This window comes from Bubalus bubalis, chromosome X, assembly GCF_019923935.1.
Source record: "Bubalus bubalis isolate 160015118507 breed Murrah chromosome X, NDDB_SH_1, whole genome shotgun sequence".
NCBI classification, from domain to species: domain Eukaryota; kingdom Metazoa; phylum Chordata; class Mammalia; order Artiodactyla; family Bovidae; genus Bubalus; species Bubalus bubalis.
The window spans coordinates 135178251-135197855 of NC_059181.1; the positions used below are offsets into that span (position 1 = coordinate 135178251).

Genomic DNA, 19605 nt, shown 5'->3' on the forward strand with positions numbered 1-19605 from the left:
TTGAGGTGTCCAGGTAGCAGATTCTGAGGCAGGATTTACAAGATAAGATGTTAATCAGTGCTCTTAGCAACACCTGTAGAAACAAGAGGGGGGAAAGAAGCATTGAATGGAAGGGATAAGTTGATCTGTGACCAAATAAGGTCTCAGCTGGCCCTCCTTGAGAACTCTAGAGCTGATACTGCCCTTCCAGATTATTCCAGAGAGAAGCAAACAGGCTGAGCCTTTATATCTTTACAATGATCAGTAATTTGATGTAGGCTGCCAAAAGTACGTGAATCTTGGGTGGGGCAATATATTCCAGCTGAGGCAATCTCCAAAGAGGGCTGACAACAGAGTGCTAGTCAGGGGAAAATTCATTCCTGACGGGGCATTCTAGGAGAATCATCATGGCCTCCGCTATATAAATCTAACAGAACAGAAAGAGTGGTCACCCACCAATGGGTACAAAATTTATTTCTCCATAGTTTCAGAGAGGTGTAAGTTGAAAATTTCATCTGCCCACATCCATCCAACAACTGGTTTCTTCCTCTGTAAGTACTATTTGATTTGAATTATACTCTTTTAGCAAGAAAGTATAGTGATTCTTTTCTCTGAGTGGGGTACTATGCAGTAAATACGATATGATGGCAAAGCAATGCTGATGTGATAGAAATTAACTCATGTATCAAGTGTTTCTATTTAGTTTTCTCTCTGTGTGGCATAACACAACACATTGCATGTACTTTTTATATTATTTGATGTATACATGTAAATATTGACTTTTCTAACTGATTCTACAAGATAAATAAGTCTTCCTACACATATTGGGCCAAATAAGAAATTTACACATCTTTAATATTTAGAAGTGTTTACTCTTGATACACTATTTATATTTCCACTGCTTCCCATTGCCAGAAAGTGCAAAGTTTTTCAGCTCTTCATGAGAAGGCTAAACAAAGAGGAGAGCATAGTACTATCAGTAGACACATTTGTTAGTAATCTGTGAAATCTAGATATATACAACTCTTTGGGTTCCTATTTTTAACCCAAAGACAGGGTGAGAGAATGTTGTAGCCAATGTGTGTATCCTGCTGTGCTGTGATTGGGTGTTACTGCAGAAGGAAGCACAGTGTGATAAGTTAGTGTATAATAAAAATCTTGGAAGCCCTTTTGCAACATATGTTGTATGGGATAACCACATCAGTGAAGTAGTGCGATTTCAATTACAACACATGCTTTCAGATGTTTCTTTTTCTGTAATTTTTGTTTTCTCATGTTTACTCTTTATTTTGCATACTGCTCTTTTCTTGTGTTTCTACTTGAATTGCAGCCCAAGGGAAAAGGGAGAGAGTTCAATATTAAACAGACCTTTACTAGCTTTGGTCAACTAACCCTCAATAGATTGTTTCTTGTTAACTTCCCCATCTGAGAGAGGACTTATCTAAAGTGGCATCTGATTCCATTTCCCCCAAACCTCTAGGCTGCTATCCTGTTTTTTAAACCTGCCTTATTTTTCTTCATGGGTGAATTCTGACACTGTGATTTCTTTCTTTAATATTTTTTCTGTTACTTCCAGTAGAATGTTAGATATTTTATACAGTCCTTGGTTTCTTGTATTTTTGACTTCTTCTCTAGTACTGGAACATAGGGTTAAATAAATGGCAATTCAGGTATATATTTCCTAGTTACACTATTATCTTTCAACCTGTCTTCCAGAATTAAGATGTTCATAATTTTGAGGGTCTAAATTGTTTAATCACAGCCTTGATACGTGGAATGTACTTTGTTACTAATTCCTTTAAGTCAAACCTTAAGAGCATTCTTTTTTATCTTTCTGTGTATTATAGAAATTTAAAACATATCCAAACATAGAGAGGACATAAAGAAAGCACCCATTCTCATCATCCAGCAAAAACCACTTAACTAATGACCAGTTTTGTTTCATCCATACACATGTATGCTTCAAAACATACCCGGGTTATTTGAAGCATATGTTAAGATATCTTCTGGGGTTTCCACTGGAGGCTCAGTGGTAAAGAATCTGTCTGCCCACACAGGAGACATGGGTTGGATCCCTGGGTCAGGAGGTTCCCCCGGAGAAGGGAATGGCAATCTACTGCAGTACTTTTGCCTGGAGAATCCCCATGGACAGAGAAGCCTGGCAGGCTACAGTCCATGGGGTTGCAGAGTCTGATATGACTGAACATGCACACACAGACACACACAAGTCATCTTCTAATACAAGTAACAAGGGATTCACAACAGAAGCCATCACCTTTTGGGAGTCAAACATCCTGAGTTTATGAGGTGTAAACAACCCCCATCTTGCTTCAGTCTTTCCACTTACAAGTGCTGTGAGGAAACTTGAGAAAGGTTATGTATAAATATAGGTTACTTTGTATCCTTTGACTAGTTGTAGTATTTGAGTGAAGCTGAAGCAATAATTAGATTTTGTTGTTGTTGTTTTTAATTGTATTGAAGTACAGTTGATTTACAATGTTGTGATTCAATTTGCTATACAATAACCCCTTTTTCATTGTGGTTTGTCACACGACATTGAATATAGTTCCCTCTGCTATACAGCAGGATCTTGTTGTTTATCCATTCTATATAAAATAGTTTACATCTGCTAATTCCAAATCCCAGTCCTTCCCTCTGTCCCCCATCCAACCCAGCAACCACAAGTCTGATCTCTATGTCTGATCAACATTCCAGTTTTATATCCTTCTCCATATTTGCAAGTATGTTGTTTCAACCAATCATTTCTCATTCTATTGATTTGGGCCCTATTTTTTTTCTTGGAAAAATATGCATAATGTTATAAAATATAAAAAATGGCCTAATTGTTATGAAAGGTATTTGTGAATTATATCTCAATCAACATGAGAAAAATAAATTTTTTTAAAAGTGAGATGAAAAATAAATATATTAAATGTTGCAATTGGGAAAACTTCATCTAGGAGTTTATCATTTTTCTGTTCTTTTTATATAATTTTTATCATTATGACAATTTATTTACATAAAGAACTATGCCAATGATCTCTGTTCTAATTTTTATTTCCTTCCTTCTACTTTTTGGGGTATACTTTGCTCTTCTGTTTTAAACTTTCTTAATTTGAACCATAGGCTATTGGTAACATATTTTATCTTTACTAATAAAAGCACTTAAACTGAAATTTTTTCTCTAAGGGCTTCTTTCAGCATTTAAAGCTAAAATTTTATTTCTAAACACTGCTCTAGCTGAATCCTACTCATTTTGATATGTTAATTTTGTGATTGACTCGTGATTTAAATAGAACTGTGATGCTTATTCACAGTTCTTTAACTTATAGGCTTTCCAGGTAGTGCTAGTGGTAAAGAACCCACCTGCCAATGCAGGAGACCTAAGAGACATGAGTCCAATCCCTGGGCCAGGAAGATACCCTAGAGGAGAGCATGGACACCCACTCCAGTATTCTTGCCTGGAGAATCCTATGGACATAGGACCCTGACAGGCTATAGTCCATGGGGTCACAGAGTTGGACACCACTGAGGTGACTTAGCATGTATGACATGATGCTTATACTCTTAGATATGTGGGGTGTTTCTGGATATTGTTATTGACTTCTGTTTTAATTCTGTTGTAGTCAGAAAGTACTTTGTATTTAATATTTTTAAATGCATGGATACTTGTTTTAAAGTCCATATAATTTATTTTATTGTTGTTGGAGTCTCTCAGTTGTGCCTGACTCTTTGCAACCCCATGTACAGCAGCACGCCACACTCCCCATCCTCATATATTGTTCAAATATGTATGTCCTTGTAAAGCATGCATTCTGAAGTTTGTCGATCAGGTTAAAGTAATCAATAGCACTATTTTGGCATTCTACATCCTTATGGAATTTCTCTAACTGTATCAATTACTGAGAAATGCATATAAAACCTACTCCTGCAAATGTAGAATGTTTCTCCCTTTTATATTGTCAATTTTACTTCATGTAATTTAAGAAACATTTAAAAGGCATATGTGTAGTTAATATACTCATTTTTTTAAATTTTATTTTATTTTTAAACTTTACATAATTGTATTAGTTTTGCCAAATATCAAAATGAATCCACCACAGGTATACATGTGTTCCCCATCCTGAACCCTCCTCCCTCCTCCCTTTATGTTTTCCTGATAATTTTCTTTTTTATCATTATGACACATCCTTCTTTAGTTCTAAAACTTTGTTTTGGTCTATTTTATCTGTCATTAAACTATGAACTTCAGCCTCTGTGATTACTTTTTTCATGATACAAGTTTTTTCTTTCTTCTTTCTTTCTGTGTATTTCTTTGTAATATAAAAGGTATGCCTTGTTGGCAGAATACAGTAAGGTCTTTTTGCTCCTTTTTTTTTTTAATATGAGTCTTTAATAGATTTTTAAAGATAATTCACAAAATGTGATTATTGATGTGCATTTCATTTTGCCATTTTATAACTTGGGATTTTTTTTTTTTTGTCCTTTTTGTTTTTTATCCCAAGCACCTCCGTCAGCCCTTCCTTGCCATTTTTTAGATTTCTAGAATACTTTCTTCATAAGAGTCCTTTAAAAAAACAATATACTTTTCTAGTTTACCTTAAATACTGTAGGATAGCCTGACATAGAACACTAATTTAGGCTAATTTAACTTTAACAATTATGAAATGGCAGCCCACTCCAGTATTCTTGCCTGGAGAATCCCAGGGATGGCGGAGCCTGGTGGGCTGTTGTCTATGGGGTCGCACAGAGTCAGACACGACTGAAGCAACTTAGCAGCAGCAGCAGCATATTATTTCTACTGTAAAAATTAGATTATTTGAATTTCACTTATAGTAATGACAAAATCAGTTATTTTAATAATAAATATGAGAAAATAGAAAATGGGGATTCTAAAACATATGTTTTACATTTATGAGAGATAACTGGCAGTGAAAAAATATGGAGTCAAGGTCTGAGAAAGAAAACTCATAGAGGTTATCTGCAAATATGGCATTTCTTCTGCCTGTATGAACATTTGTGGATTCCTTTGGGGGAAGAAGATAATGCTCAGAATATAACAAGAACTATTGATTACCTAATCTGATTAAGGCATAAACTGGGGTCACTTGTCAGCTAAAACTGGCCAACCAACCATACCACTCCCAATAAGTTAAAAGAACCCAACTTCAGATTTTAAGTCTTTAAAACTGAAATAAGGAGATTGTGAGTACTACCAGCCTCATTACAAATCTGAATGTTAATCATCTCTTGAAGATACCATCCAAGTCTTAAAAATAGTTCTATATTTTTTCATATAAAATTAATTCATTAAATCAAAATAACCAGGCACATGAGATAAGCATGAACAATAATAAGAACATCAAAATCACAGAAGAAAAGCAGACCCACTAGGGCTCCAGACAATTTAGATATCAAAGTTTTAAATAGCTTAATTTGGTTAAAGACATGGTAATTTTGGCAAAGAATTGAAAGCTGAAAAAAAATAATGGAAATTTTAGAGTGAAGTATAACATGTGAAAGTAAGAAATTAATGTATGATTTTACTAAAATATTAAAGATAGCTGGTTGTATAATAAAACTAGAAAATGTAGATGAAAATATATATATACATTATGAAGTCAGAGAAAATGCATGGCTAGGACAGAGTTAAAAGCTTTTATATGTAAGTATTGTCACTGAAAGGGAAGGAAGATAATTGGTCTGAGTATATTTTAAAACATAATAGATGAAAATTCTCAAATTTATGAAAAGCATCAAGATGCAGATACAATAATCCATATGAACCCTAATAAGAATACAGGGAAAGAATACCTAGGAACATGAACATAAAACTCTTTATAAACCAATGACTGAAAAAAACATCTTAAAAGTTTTAGGAGAAAAAAATAATTTCCAAGGAACAACAGCAATGAAGGTAGAATATAATGCAAAGATAGTGTCAGTGTGCTTACAGAACTTAATTGCATGCATAAAATTCTATACCAAGAAAGATAGGTTTTAACAAGCTGAAATAGAGACTTTTAAAAGCAAAAATTGATAATTTAGTTACTAGCAGACTTGTACAAAGGTTACTTTATGCTGAAGGAAAATGTTACTGGATGGCAACTTGGCAATTAGGAAGGCAATGAAAAGGGTACATATATTTGAAAATATTAATGAGTATTGATTACATGCATCAGTATTTATAATTTATAACTATAAAATTAAAAGGGAGAAGACTGGAATCAGGTTGACTTCATTTGGATTGCAAATGACAAAAAGAAAAAGAGATATCAAATAAGGAAGAAAAAATAGGCCAAAAGTAAGATGGTAGACTTAAACACAAATATATCAGTAATTACATTAAATTTGGACTGCAGATGACACCACCCTTATGGCAGAAAGTGAAGAGGAACTAAAAAGCCTCTTGATGAAAGTGAAAGTGGAGAGTGAAAAAGTTGGCTTAAAGCTCAACATTCAGAAAATGAAGATCATGGCATCTGGTCCCATCACTTCATGGGAAATAGATGGGGAAACAGTGGAAACAGTGTCAGACTTTATTTTTAGGGGCTCCAAAATCACTGCAGATGGTGACTGCAGCCGTGAAATTAAAAGATGCTTACTCCTTGGAAGGAAAGTTATGACCAACCTAGATAGCATATTCAAAAGCAGAGACATTACTTTGCCAACAAAGGTTCGTCTAGTCAAGGCTATGGTTTTTCCTGTGGTCATGGATGTGAGAGTTGGACTGTGAAGAAGGCTGAGTGTGGAAGAATTGATGCTTTTGAACTGTGGTGTTGGAGAAGACTCTTGAGAGTCCCTTGGACTGCAAGGAGATCCAACAGTCCATTCTGAAGGAGATCAGCCCTGGGATTTCTTTGGAAGGAATGATGCTAAAGCTGAAACTCCAGGACTTTGGCCACCTCATTCAAAGAGTTGACTCATTGGAAAAGACTCTGATGCTGGGAGGGATTGGGGGCAGGAGGAGAAGGGGATGACAGAGGATGAGATGGCTGGATGGCATCACTGACTTAATGGATGTGAGTCTGGGTGAACTCTGGGAGTTGGTGATGGACAGGGAGGCCTGGCGTGCTGTGATTCATGGGGTTGCAAAGAGTTGGACATGACTGAGCGACTGAACTGAAGTGAACTGAGTAGCTCAGATGGTAAAGAATCTGCCTGCAGTGCAGGAGACCCTGGTTAAATTCCTGGGTCAGGAAGATCCCCTAGAGAAGGGAGAGGCTACCCACTCCAGTATTCTTAGGCTTCCCTGGTTGTTCAGATGGTGGGAACAATGTAGGAGGATGTAATTTAGTAGGTGTCAAATAAATCACTGCTAAAATAAACTTTTTAGCCAATACATTACTATAAAGTGAAAGAAAGTGAAAGTTGCTCAGTTGTGTCTGACTCTTTGTGACCGCATTGACTATACAGTCCATGGAATTCTCCAGGCCAGAATATTGGAGTGGGTAGCCTTTCCCTTCTCCAGGGGATCTTCCCAACCCAGGGAGCAAACCCAGGACTCCCTCATTGCAGGCAGATTCTTTACCAGCTGAGCCATCAGGAAAGCCCAGGAATACTGAAGTGGGTAGCCTATCTCTTCTCCAGAAGATCTTCTTGACCCAGGAATTGAACTGGGGTCCTCTGCATAGCAGGCAGATTCTTTACCAGCTGAGCTACCAGGGAAGCCTACATAAAGGCTATATAAACCAACGGTAATTAAGGCAGCATGGTATTATTTCAAGTATAGAAATATAAGTGTAACAGAGTTGAGAGTCCAGAAACAAACCCATAAATACATGGATTTTTATTTTATTACAAAGTTGGCATGGAAGATAAGTAAGAAAACAAAACACTTTTTGATAAATGGAACTGATTCAACTGGATATTAATGTGAAGGAAGATGAAACTGAACCCCTGACACCACATACACACACACACATTATTCAAGTAGATTGCATATTCCAATATGACTAATAACTAATGAATCTAATAATATTAATATGGAATAATATCTTCAATACATTAGATTTTTTCTTTGAAGAGAATCTGCTAAATCTCCTCTCGGAGCCAAAAGAGCAGTTCAGTCTTCTCACTTATATCAGCTGCTTACCTTCCATTATTTCATCACCTTCTTGCACTACAATTCCTTCTTTGAAACACACTATAGTTCAAGTACACCTTCAACTTCTCATCCTCCCTATTGCTATTACCTGCTCTAGGTCCTTCACTCAAATTTGTTTCTAATAATGTTTCCTTTTACACAGATTCCTATTCAAGGTTACATAATTTTCACATTGCATAATCCATGTGACTGTTTGGTACTATAATTCCTTAACTCTCTTCTGAAGATGTATACTTCTACTTGAATGTACCCTCATTCTCTTGGGACAAAAATGATAACTTTTCCTCATCTACAATTCAGACTAAGGCTTTTCTCTCCCTCTAAACCAAAATGTCCTTTGGCCCTTCACTCACACTCTATCCAGTCTACCATTTTCTCACATTCTATTTTCTTACTCTTTGAAATCATTCCTGCTTTCACACACCTCCCTTCATTGGCTGATTTCCCAACTTTTGTCAAATGAGATGCCATGTACCTTGCTCTTGATTCCAGGTGAGTGAACACAAAGTTGGTTAGAAATCAGTGAATCTTCAATGATCAAATCCACATCAACTTTCCCCAGACAAGTCCTAACAATGTTTTTCAGTTATTTTACTTACCTCTAATTATCTCAACCCTCCCTGTCAATGTTTTGAATCTTTCTCTTTTCAAACTGCAGCTGAATTTGCTCTCCTTGTTATCACATTCACTAAGAAGAAAGAAACCATCCAATCTGAGCTCTCTCAACTCTTTTTCAAATGCCTCCATGTATTCTTTCAATCTTTTTTCCCTCCATTCCACTTCAGAAGAATTGTCTTTTCTTTTTCTGTTGATCCATATACGCTCATATCTCATCTCCTTGAATCTCTGAATGTATATGTGTCTTCCCCTGCCTCTAGGCTTTACTGTTCAACCTAATAATTTTCAAATGTGGCTATTGAAAAACAATGATTAGAACACTTTTTCAAGAAACCATCACTTTCAAACTATCTTTCATTGTCTCTCTACACACACACATTTATATATCTCTTTACTAGATGCCCATTTATTAACCTCATGGAATAAACATCAGCTCATTACCAAACCCATCAGCCAACTTTATTTACTGCATTTTGATTATCTCTCACCAGAATTTGATTACCACACAATTTTCTTAGTATTCTCCTTTCCCCACACCTTCTTTTATAAGATAGGTTTCACTTCTAGCTCACATTCTATTTCATCATATCTTCTCTTTCTACTTTTCTAAGTTCTCTGCCTTTATTCACCCTTAATTATTAGATGCTGTATAGTGGTTGAATTTTTCCTCCTCTTTTCATATTTCATTTTAATCTTCATACCCCAGATTCATCTATGTGCTTGTTACTTCCAAACCATATTTCTAGTGCCCATCTCAATTGTTTCAGTACCATCTCTTCAATGAAACCATTATTAATGGTCATCATAGTTAATAACTTCCTTTCATTTACGTGCACAGCACTTGGCATACTTCATTTTAAATGAGTAATATTTACTTGTATTCAGAGTAACTATTTATGTGTTTATACTGCTCCCTTTCTCTAAAATGTAAGTACTTTGGAAGCAGAATTGTGACTTTGCCATCTCTGTATGGTGATTTTCAGTATTGGATTTTTCTACTTTCCAGTGTGAAACACTCTGGAGTCATATTTCCTGTCAGTTTGTCAAGCTTTAGCCCTATGCTGTCATTAGCATTATCTGTACACATGGACCTTAGAAGTAGGAGCCAATTTTTGCTCTACTTTACAGAGATTCAACCCTTTTGTAATTTTTGTGTCAAGGAAACTGTGTTCAACAAGAGATTTTCACTTTGCACTTCAGTACATCAATTCTAAGCATGACACCATCCTGGTCACGCTGACTTCCCTAAAGAATTGTGTGTGTATATGTATGTGTGTGTGTGTGTGTGTTATAAAATTATTCAATCAAATCTCAGATGTCCTTCTAGTTTGGTAGCTAGCAGAAATCTCAGCAGCATTTCCTAAGAGAGGTAGTAGAATAAGAGTTCTCCTGGTCTGAGAAATCGTTGCTTCATTTATTGCAACTTTGCCCAGCAGCTCAAATAGTTATTTCATCTATGTTGTTATAGTTTATGCTTTTATTTATTTAAAAATTCACTTCCATGTGCTGTAGTTATCTGCAATAAAATGAAGATTGTAATTTTGGTTGTATTTTCTCAATTCCAGTCAGTGAAATAACCAATTTCTATCTCTCTCTCTCTCTCTCTCTTTTTTTTTTTTAATTGAATATACCACTTCCTTCTTTTCTACTTAAAGGATGCTCAAATACAGTTAGAGAAGCAAATCTGAGTTAATATTTTCAGTTCTACAGTTTCTATAGCCCTTCCTTTATGTCATTTTATCTTCATGTAATGGCCAGAATGCAAGATTTTCTTAGGTTATATAAAAAATAAGGAATCCAATTAACATTCCTTAATGTTAATATGCAGCTCTTCTTGGTATCTTCCTTTGCACTCTTTGGTGTTTATAAAATAACTGCCTGAACACTACAAGAGTAATAAAGTTCAAAATTAATCATCAAGAATCAGCAGTACTCATGTCTACCAACGCCCCTCCTTCCATGTCCTTTATTCAACCCACACTGGTTTGCTCAACTAGCATGGAATAGAAGATGGAAACTGCACTTGCCATAAGTATGCTATTGAGTACCCCCTTTCTTCCTGGGATGGATTAGTAGGTTTTCTTGATTTCTGTGTGACTTCATGACAAACATTTTTTTTTAATGTTACAATATCACTGAATTTTTAGTCAGCTCTGTTTTAAATTTTAAAAGCTCACATTGTAATGTTGATTTTTATTTTAGAATTTAATTTTAGAGTTACCCCATGTTTTTTTTTTCTTTTCATATTTACTGGCCCAGAAAATGTGAGTCAACCTTTCCATATGAAATTCAAGTGAGTTCGAAAGAGTACAAATTTAGTAGGTATTATCACCTATCCTAGATAGCATATTGAAAAGCAGAGACATTACTTTGCCAACAAAGGTCCGTCTAGTCAAGGCTATGGTTTTTCCAGTAGTCATGTATGGATGTGCGGAGAAGGCAATGGCACCCCACTCCAGTACTCTTGCCTGGAAAATCCCATGGATGGAGGAGTCTGGTAGGCTAAGAGTCGGACACTACTAAGCAACTTCACTTTCACTTTTCACTTTCTTGCACTGGAGAAGGAAATGGCAGCCCACTCCAGTATTCTTGCCTGGAGAATCCCAGGGACAGGGGAAGCCTGTTGGGCTGCCGTCTATGGGATCGCACAGAGTTGGACACGACTGAAGTGACTTAGCAGCTTAGCAGCAGCATGTATGGATGTGAGAGTTGGACTGTGAAGAAAGCTGAGCACTGAAGAATCGACACTTTTGAACAGTGGTGTTGGAGAAGACTCTTGAGAGTCCCTTGGACTGCAAGGAGATCTAACCAGTCCATTTTAAAGGAGATCAGTCCTGGGTGTTCTTTGGAAGGAATGATGCTAAAGCTGAAATTCCAGTACTTTGGCCACCTCATGCGAACAGTTGACTTATTGGAAAAGACTCCAGTGCTGAGAGGGATTGGGGGCAGGAGGAGAAGGGGACGACAGAGGATGAGATGGCTGCATGGCATCACTGACTTGATGGATGTGAGTCTGAATGAACTCCGGGATGGTGATGGACAGTGAGGCCTGGCACGCTGCAATTCATGGGGTTGCAAAGAGTCGGACACAACTGAGCGACTGAACTGAACTGATCACCTACCCACATTACCACACTTGTCTGTAATAGGAAAATAGCAAACAGGCAATTCATAAGATGGCTAGTGCTGATTAGGCGAGAACTATGTAGAGTCCAGAGTCTGTCATATCCACCTTGACCAGATTCTCTGAAATTAAATAAATATGAAGGAAACCATCTTGGGCAAAATGGACTTTTAGGAATCAAATTACTTCATCATTAATGTAGTCATCTACATGATATGTTTAAATCTTATATTCTGCATTAAGATTTTCTACCCTTTTAAGTTTTCCTGCTAAAAGGAATTTTCCCTCTTTCTTCACTGATTTTTTTTTTTCAGAGAAATTAATGAAAAGGCTAAAGCAAAAAAAAAAAAAAAAAAAAAAAAAGCACAGCATAAGGAAACCTCCAAGAGAGAATAATAAATTATTGAATTAATCAGTGATTTACAGTGAATGGACATACAAAGATTTAGAAGTCTGTTTATCTACAAGTATAGCTCTGATATTTAACCATTAAGCATATATTATGTCCTTGTTATAACAGAAATGCTATATGGAAGTTGAAAGGTTGGGTAATGAAACAGGCCATCAGTTGTCAGGGAAAATGGTGCATTTTTGCCTCAACATGGTCCGGGACCAAGTGATTTATTAAAATGACTTAAGTGGTCTATGGATAATCATACAGTTGGAATCGATATTCATTATCTAGTTTCAGGGACAAAAGCTCCACAAATAACCCAGATAACATCTGTTTAAAATGAACAGTAACTTCTATAATGGGGTTGTCTTTCTGAAACATCTTTAATCCAGCAACTTATATATAAATTTTAACTATCATTATGGAATATATCTACACAATTTTGAAGCTTTTATAACTTCTGGTAGTGCCATTTTTGGGAGATTTACACATTCACCATATGGCTATTGCCTGATGTTTAAATGGATATTTTCTATGGTTCTAAGATGCCCTTTAGAAAATCCAAGAAATGGTTTGGTCCTGTTTCAAGGCCCAGAACACATTTTGCCACATGCTCCTTGACCATATTTTAACATATCTCCACAGCTTTCATCTTCCTAGACTCACAAGTCCTAACACTGTTGCCTGAGTATGTATGTGTCTCACCAACCTTTCTATCATTTTAGTTTCTCTTACCAAACCTTTTGCAGCTGAGTTTCTCTGAAAACTGGTCTAGTGTCCCAAGTTAAATATCTGTCAAAGGGAGATTCTTTTCTAAGTAGGTACTACCAAATACTCTATCAAGAAACAATTATTTCTTTATTATCTATTTTAGTTCCTTCCAGGGTACAATAGTGATCAGCTATTCACTGTATAATTATGAGTACTGACTTGGCTTCTGTAGGGAGTAATTTAACTCATAGATATTTAATCTTCCTTAGGGGACTTATGAGAAAATTATACATAAGGATAAACATCAGCATTAATATTTAAAATCCAAGTGGCTTGGAATAGATTTGTCACGAATAGGAAGTATAAAGCCCAAGCAGTGTTTAAAATTTAGACATAAATTGATCAATCTTTGTAGATTTGAATTGGTTAAACTACCTGTAGTTATGCATTTTAAGTTCATAGTATTTGAAGTATTAAATTTCCATTTCATTTATAATTAAAGGAGAACAAGAGGCAGATAGCATTTAGGAAACCAAATATAATTTTAAGAGTGAAAACAAGACTTTAGTTTGAACTGTGGTCTTCTACCACTTACTTGGTTGTTAATTTGCTCCATGACCTTCAGTCAGTAACCTCATTGTGTCTCAGAGGATATAATAATCCTGACCTGCTTTACAGAGGCGTGCTGTACCTTAATTGATGTGTGTTAAGTGCCTGGAGGTACTTTAATGAAAGCCATTATTGAAATGCAATTATTAACATTTGGGATAATGAAGTTAGCTTAGATGGTTTAGCCAAGCCTGGTGTGAAGATAGTTTCTAAGTTCAAGAGCATAAAAATACCCTGATGCAAAACTTAAAAAAAAAGGGGGAGCCTAAAAAAAGCTAGAAAATCAAAATAGAAAATGAAACCATAACTAGCTTATTTGCTGACTTTAGCAGCATCGGGACCTACAGTTTATTGCTTTGTCTCTGATCGAGTGCATTGCAATCAATGCGAATTACTACAGAGATGCTAGGAGATAATTTTGCAAAAATGTCAAAAATGCAAAATTTGGGAGAGCTAGATAGGCTAGAAATGACCGTATCGATTTTGTAAAGGTTGGTAAATTACTACAATACCACCTTACTTTGATGTAGACTGCAAATCTTGCATTTTAAGCAAGATCAACTCTAATTTTAAACTTCAGGAAAGGCTTAGTGTATTACATGCATTACTTTCATCCATGAGAAATTTAGAAGATCATGTGCTTACCTAGTAGAAACTAGCTGTGAAATTCCCAGTAGGGCTCATTCTTCTGCTCAACAGTTCCTGCCTGTCTATACATTTCAGTGGGCTTGTCTTTATACTCAAAGATCAATCAGACCACAAAAGAAATGTTAGAATTTAAAACACACCAAAAAAACTCCTTCTTATTCTCAAGAAATGACAGATAACAACAAAAACATTTTCAGGAAGTGGTCTCAAAAATAGCTATTAAATCTTAAGTGATGTCATATTTACATTGATTATTTTTAAGGCTTTTTTTTTTAAAATGAGGTCAATTGAATGTAAATAGCATAACAATGTCTAGAACATAGTCACAGAAACTGAAAATTCAAGGTTTAAAGGAAGTTTCTTCCATTGTATCTTAGATTTCAGTCACTGCCTTTAACATATCCATGTTTCTAAAAGTACATAATATAATCATTCTGTTAGGATTCATTTTTGTGCTTTGGGCTTCTCTGGTGACTCAGATGGTAAACAATCTGCCTGTAATGCAGAAGAACGGGGTTCAATCCCTGGGTCAGGAAGATCTCCTGGAGAAGGGAATGGCAACCCACTCTAGTATTCTTGCCTAGAAAATTCCATGGACAGAGGAGCCTGGTGGGCTACAGTCTATGGGGTCACAAAAAGTTGGACACAACTAAGCAACTTCCACTTTACCTTATATTAGCTAAATTTTGTGCAAAAATATGTTAAAACTGCAACAAACACTCATGATATAACTTTCAGTTAACAAATTTAATACTAATGAAAAGATTTTTCATCTTTTATTTCATATTATATGTATTTAACAAGGAGAACATTGTTTAAAACCACTTGTTTTTTCCCTCAGTCCAGTTCGCCTATCATCATAGGAGCACAGCACTATTGTAAATGTTTTATAATTCTAACTTACATTAGTAAGCAACTTATACTATTGGGTTTTATTTGTACATTTTAAATATATATTGATAGAATTATATTGCTTGTATCATTGTGCAATTTGATTTTTCACTTAACATTATGTTCTTCATATATATTTATTTTGATTCATACAGACCTATTTTAGTAATTTAAGCATATATAGTACTATGTCTTTCTATCCATATACCATAAACTTATATGGACCTCTACATATGGGTTTTAAATTGACTTTGATTTTTTCTTTTTTTTGCTATTATAAACAGTGTATGAATGTCTCCTTGTGTACATGTGCAGGAGTTTTTCTTGGGTATTTACCTAGGAGTTGAAATGACAATTATAATTTACCTTTGCCAAGTAATATATATTGCTTTCTGAAGAGCTTCTGTCAGTAGAGATTGTCATCATAATACATTGGATTGAAAATCTTTTTTTTAATTATTTTTTAATTGAAGGATAATTGCTTTACAGAATTGTGTTGGTTTCTGCCAAACATCAACATGAATCAGCCATCAGTTCAGTTCAGTTCAGTCGCTCAGTCGTGTCTGACTCTTTGCAACCCCATGAATCGCAGCACGCCAGGCCTCCCTGTCCATCACCAACTCCCGGAGATCACCCAGACTCACGTCCATCGAGTCAGTTATGCCATCCAGCCATCTCATCCTCTGTCGTCCACTTCTTCTCCTGCCCCCAATCCCTCCCAGCATCAGAGTCTTTTCCAATGAGTCAAATCTTCGCATGAGGTGGCCAAAGTACTGGAGTTTCAGCTTTAGCATCATTCCTTCCAAAGAAATCCCAGGGCTGATCTCCTGCAGAATGGACTCAGCCATAGGTATACATATGAGGGAGGGGACATATGGATTGAAAATCTTTTGTAAAAATATTATTTTATCAGTTGGCAGGAGACTGCATAAAAGTACACAATGATGGAATATGGTGGAATATGTATATATGTGTCTGTATAGATATTCACATACACACACACACACACACACACACACACATATATATATAGTTTGCTAGGGCTTCCATAAAATAACAGACTGATTTGACTTAAAACAACAAAAGTTTATTTTCTTACAGTTCTGGAGGTTTGGTTTCTTTTGAGTTCTCTATCCTTGGCTTGCAGATGGCCACCTTCCTGCTGCATCCTCACATTACCTTTCTTCTTGCTCAAGCATCCCCGGTGTCTCTTCATTTGCCCAAATTTTACCTTATGAGAATACAAATCATATTGGAGTAAGGTTTACCCATATGATCTCATTTAACCTTAATTAACTTTAAAGCCACATCAGCAATAATGTCACATTCTAGGGTACTGGGGTTAGGGATTCAACATATGAATCATGAGGAAATACAATTCAGTCAATAAAGTGTGTGTGTGTGTGTGTGTGTGTGTGTGTTTGTATTTGCAGTCCCTTAAATTATAGAAATATATATGATTTAGATAAATAATTTAAATATTCATTTAGCAAACAGTATAAGACAAGAGTTAATTTCTTTTTTTAAGGGAAGCAAATTCTCACTATATAATTTAGGTGAGATAGGATATGAAGAGCTCTTTTTCTGAGAATGGAATGTTCCTTCACTCATCTTGTAACTCACCCTCTCAACACAGTTCAAGAAGTCCTGAATATGTTCTATTTTAAAATGAAGGGCCCTTACCCAGGTTCAATCCCTGGTCCTTGGTTGAAAGATCAATATAGCAGAGATGGACACGACTGAGCGACTAACACTTTCACTTTTTGTTGTTCAGTTATTCAGTCTTGTCTGACTCTTTGCAACCCCATGGACTGCAGCAACCCAGGCTTCCCTGTCTTTCACCGTCTTTCAGAGTTTGCTCAAACTCATGTCCATTGAGTCAGTGATGCCATCCTACCATCTTATCTTCTGTCATCCACTTCTCCTCCCACCTTCAATATTTCCCAGCATCAGGGTCTTTTCTAATGAGTTGCTCTTCTCATCAGGTAGCCAAAGTATGGGAGCTGGAGTTTCAGCTTCAGCATCAGTCCTTCCAATGAATATACAGGGTTGATTTTCTTTAGGATTGACTGGTTTGATCTCCTTGCAATCCGAAGAACTCTCAAGAGTCATCTCCAGCGCAATTCAAGCACATCAATTCATCGGTGCTCAGCTCTCATATCCATGACTACTGGAAAAACCATAGCTTTGACTAGACAGACCTTTGTAGGCAAAGTAATGTCTCTGCTTTTTAATATGCTGTCTAGGTTTGTCACTGAGTTTCTTCCAAGAAGCAAACGTCTTTTCATTTCATGGCTGCAGTCACAAACCACAGTGATTTTGGGGCCCAAGAAAAAAATCTGTCACAGTTTCATTTCCCCATTTATTTGCCATGAAGTGATGGGACTGAATCCCAAGATCTTAGTTTTTTTTTGCATGTTGAGTTCTAAGCCAGCTTTTTCACTCTCCTCTTTCACCTTCACCAAGAGACTTTAATTCCTCTTCACTTTCTTCCATAAGGTTGGTGTCATCTGCATCTGAGGTTATTGATATTTCTCCTTGCAATCTTGATTCCAGTGTGTGCTTCATCCAGCCTGGCATTTTGTATGATGTACTCTGCATATACAGGGAAGCCTGGCATGCTGCAGTTCATGGGGTCACAAAGAGTCTAACATGACTGAGCAACTGAACAATAACAACTCTGCATATAAGTTAAATATGCAGGTTGACAATATACAGCCTTGATGTATATTTTGAACCAATTTTGAACCAGTTTGTTGCTCCAAATCTGCTTCTAACTCTTGCTTCTTGACCTGGATACAGGTTTTTCAGGAGGCAGGTAGTGTGGTTTGGAATTCCTACCTCATTAAGAATTTTCCACAGTTTGTTGTGATCTACACATCAAAGGTTTTAGCTTATTCAAGCTATTGAGGCTTCTCTCACAGCTCAGTTGGTAAAGAATCCACCTGCAATGCAGGAGACACTAGTTCAATTACTGGATCAGGAAGATCCTCTGGAGAAGGGATAGGCTACCCCCTCCAGTATTCTAGGGCTTCCCTTGTGGCTCAGCTGGTAAAGAATATGCCTGCAATATGGGAAACCTGGGTTCAATCCCTGGTTTGGGAAGATCCCCTTGAGAAGGGAAAGGCTACCCATTCCAGAATTCTGGCCTGGAGAATTCCATGGACTTTATAGTCCATGGGGTTGCAAAGAGTCAGACACGACTGAGCAACGTTAACTTTCATAAAGCAGAAGTAGATGTTTTTCTGGAATTCTCTAGCTTTTTCTGTGATCCAATGATGTTGGCAGTTTGATCTATGGTTCCTTTGCCTTTTCTAAATCCAGCTTGTACATTTGGAAGGTCTCAGTTCACATTCTGTTGAAGCCTAGCTCGGTTATTTTGAGCATTACTTTGCTAGCATGTGAAATGAATGCAATTGTGTGGTAGTTTGAGCATTCTTTGGCAACGTTCTTCCTTGGCATTGCAATGAAAACTGACCTTTTTCAAACCAGTGACCACTTCTGAGTTTTCCAAATTTGTTAGCATATTGAATATACCACTTTCACAGCATCTTCTTATAGAAATGTAAATAGCTCAGCTAGAATTCCATCACCTTCACTAGCTTTGATCCTAGTGATGCTCCCTGAGGCCCATTTGACTTCACACTCCAGGATGTCTGGCTCTAGGTTAGTGATCACACCATCATGGTTATCTGGGTCATTAGAATTTCTCTTCAAGAAAATTAGAGATATCAAGGGAAAATTTCATGCAAAGATGGACACAATAAAGGACAGAAATGGTATGGACCTAACAGAAGCAGAAGATATTAAGAAGAGGTGGCAAGAATATACAGAAGAACTATACAAAAAAGATCTTCATGGCCCAGATAACCACGATGGTATGATTACCCACCTAGAGCTAGACATCCTGGAATGAGAAGTCAAGTGGGCCTTAGGAGGCTTCACTACGAATAAAGCTCATGCAGGTGATGGAATGCCTGTTGAGCTATTTCAAATCCTAAAAGATGATGCTGTGAAAATGCTGCACTCAATATGCCAGCAAATTTGGAAAACTCAGCAGTGGCCACAGGACTGAAAAAGGCCAGTTTTCATCCCAATCCCAAAGAAAGGCAATGCCAAAGAATGTTCAAACTACTGCACAATGGCACTAATCTCACACACTAGCAAAGGAATGCTCAAAATTCTTCAAGCCAGGCTTCAATAGTATGTGAACCAGGAACTTCCAGATGCTCAAGCTGGATTTAGAAAAAGCAGAGGAACCAGAGATTAAATTGCCAACATCCGCTGGATCATCAAGAAAACAAGAGTTCCAAAAAAAATCTACTACTGCTTTATTGATTATGCCAAAGCCTTTGACTGTGTGGATCACAAAAAACTGTGCAAAATTCTTAAAGAGATGGGAATACCAGACCACCTGACCTGCCTCTTGAGAAATCTCTATGCAGGTCAAGAAGCAACGGTTAGAACAGGACATGGAACAACAGACTGGTTCCAAATAGGAAAAGGAGTATGTCAAGGCTGTAT

The 19605-nt window shown here is 36.6% G+C and overlaps 1 long non-coding RNA gene across 1 annotated transcript in view; it reads left to right on the top strand.

Annotated features, from left to right (window-relative positions):
• The first annotated feature begins 228 nt into the window (after positions 1-228).
• The window catches only part of LOC123331878, a 95019-nt gene continuing 75642 nt past the window's right edge, over positions 229-19605 (top strand). Inside the window, exon 1 of the long non-coding RNA XR_006548680.2 lies at positions 229-530. This is a non-coding gene — a long non-coding RNA (uncharacterized LOC123331878). The remainder of the gene's footprint in view (positions 531-19605) is intronic.